Genomic DNA, 2,500 nt, shown 5'->3' with positions numbered 1-2,500 from the left:
CACACTCGTACACACACACACACACACACACACACACACACGCACGCACGCACGCACGCACGCACGCACGCACGCACGCACTCCCACACAACAAACGCTCCTCTTTTCACTGAAACAGCAGCAGAAGAAAAACAGAAAGAAATATGGCCGCCAAAGAAGCATCCTTCATGGGGGTGTGCAAAAACATTCCAGCCATGCCTCTTCCTGTGTCAGCTCACTGACTAACACACCATGGTGGCCCGCCATGCATCATGGGTAGATGAAAAAGTACAGCCATTACATGGAGAGGTATACAGGATGTGTATATGTGTGAGTCAGTGTCTGTGTGTGTGCGTGTATGTGTGTTGGTGTGTGTTTGTGTGTGTATGTGCATGTTTCTGTTTGCTTGTATGTGTGTGTGTGCGTGTGCAGGTGCTTTGCCTGCAGGTGCTAAGGTGTGCATGCGTGCATATGTTTGTGTGCATGTGTATGTAGTGTATGCGCGCGTGTGTGTGTGTGCGTGTGTGTGTGTGTGTGTGTGTGTGTGTGTGTGTGCATTTGCATTTGCATGTGCTAGTGTGTTGTGTGCATGCATGCGTTTGTGTGTGTGCGTGTGTGCGTGCGTGCGTGCGCGTGTGCGTGCATGCATGCATCCGTGTGCGTGTATGCGTTCGTGTGTGTGTGGTGTGTGAAAGACTGTTCGGCCCTCCTCTCAGGCGTGTGCTCTGAACAGAGACATCACGTATGGAAACACAGGCAGCCACTTGCTGAAGACGTCTCATCTTCATACAGCATGCCTAATGTGGGGCCCCGTATAATAGCCAGCCCAGCGCAGGCATTAATGGACCAGTCTGTGGGGAGGATGCATATATACTGTGTGTGTGTGTGTGTGTGTGTGTGTGTGTGTGTGTGTGTGTGTGTGTGTGTGTGTGTGTGTGTGTGTGTGTGTGTGTGTGTGTGTGTGTGTGTGTGTGTGTGTGTGTGTGTGTGTGTGTGTGTGTGTGTGTGTGTGTGTGTGTGCGCGTGCGTACATGCGTTTGTGTGTCTGTGTTTGCATACTGTATGAATGTTTCCATGTGTGTGTCTGTGTGAGAGACTGTGTGTGGGTTGGAGAGGGAGGAATGAGAGATGGGACAGGAGGAGATGAGTGTTTACTGATAGCAATCTCCCCCCTAACCTCCGCTCTACTCTACCCTAGCCTCCCTTCTCTCCCTCCTCCGTCATCCCATCCTCTCCTCTCTCTTCCTGTCATCCCTCCTCCCCCCATCCTCTTCCTGCTCTCCTCCCATCTCCTCTTCTCCTCTTTTCTATCCTCTCCTCCCTTCTCCCTCCTACTTTCATCCCTCTCTTCTCCACCTCCTTCCTGCACTCCTTTCATCTCTCATTCCCCATCCTCCTCTCTGCTCTCCTCTCCTCCCATCTCCTTCCTCTCCTCTACCCTGTCATCTCCTCCCTCCTTCTCTGTTTGCTTCTCCGCTCCTGTCCTCCCTCTTCCACACTTCTCCTCTCCTCCACTTTTCCTGTTGTCCTCTAATCTCCTCCCATCTTCCACTTCCTCCTCCTCTCCTCCCTCCTTCTATCCTCTACTCATCCCTGCAGCTGTCCTCCATCCTTCCTCCTTCTTCTCCTCTCCTCTATCTTCTACTTTTCTCCTCTCCTCCAGTTCTCCTCTAGTCCTCTCCTCCCTCCTCCTATCCTCCTCTCATCCCTGCAGCTGTCCTCCTTCCTTCCTCCTCCTTCACATCTCCTCACCTCCCTTTCCTCCCTTAATCTCACCATCTTGCCATCTCCATTCTTCTCTTTCTCTCCCTTCCCCTCCTCTCCTATCTACCTAGCCCTCATTCTCCCTCCTCCTTCTCCTCCTGTCCTCTCCTCTCCTCCACCCGCCTCCACCATCCTCCTCTCTTCGTCCTCTCCCTTTTTCTCCTCGCAGTGTGCTTTGATGATAAAGGAGAGGGGAGTTACTGCTGGGGGGGACTGGGAGGTGGGGGTAGGATGGGGTGGGTGAGGGTGGAAGTGGAGCATTAAAATGTATCACTTAGATTAATACATTTCTCTGGAACACAGGAAACAGCGGCAGCAGCTCCCTCCCCCGCTCTCCCCCCTCTTTTTTTCTCTTCTTTTAGGAAAAAAAATGAAGGGGAAGTAAGAAGAAATGAGATGAAACAGGAGCTCGGGAATTAAAAGAACAGGAGAGATGAGAGGTCTGGCGAGATGGCACAGCACTATCGGGGATATAAGACACTACTACGACTACTACTACTACAACTGTTCATTTAAAGGTGAATGTGTGTGTGTGTGTGTGTGTGTGTGTGTGTGTGTGTGTGTGTGTGTGTGTGTGTGTGTGTGTGTGTGTGTGTGTGTGTGTGTGTGTGTGTGTGTGTGTGTGTGTGTGTGTGTGTGTGTGTGTGTGTGTGTGTGTGTGTGCACACGTGTGTGTGTATGAGAATGCCAGTGAACACAAGGTCTTTCAAAGAGAGGGGGAAGAAAAACAAGGATGCATTCCCCATTCAAATAAAAT

The 2,500-nt window shown here is 51.2% G+C and overlaps 1 protein-coding gene across 1 annotated transcript in view; it reads right to left on the bottom strand.

Annotated features, from left to right (window-relative positions):
* The window catches only part of unc5cb (unc-5 netrin receptor Cb), a 360,953-nt gene that overhangs the window by 68,664 nt on the left and 289,789 nt on the right, over positions 1 to 2,500 (bottom strand). The gene's annotated exons all lie outside the window — the stretch shown is intronic.

Source organism: Engraulis encrasicolus, chromosome 12, assembly GCF_034702125.1.
Source record: "Engraulis encrasicolus isolate BLACKSEA-1 chromosome 12, IST_EnEncr_1.0, whole genome shotgun sequence".
In the NCBI taxonomy this organism is placed as follows: Eukaryota; Metazoa; Chordata; class Actinopteri; order Clupeiformes; family Engraulidae; genus Engraulis; species Engraulis encrasicolus.
Note: the sequence above shows the minus strand (reverse complement) of the source record. Positions and strands in the feature narration are given on the sequence as shown.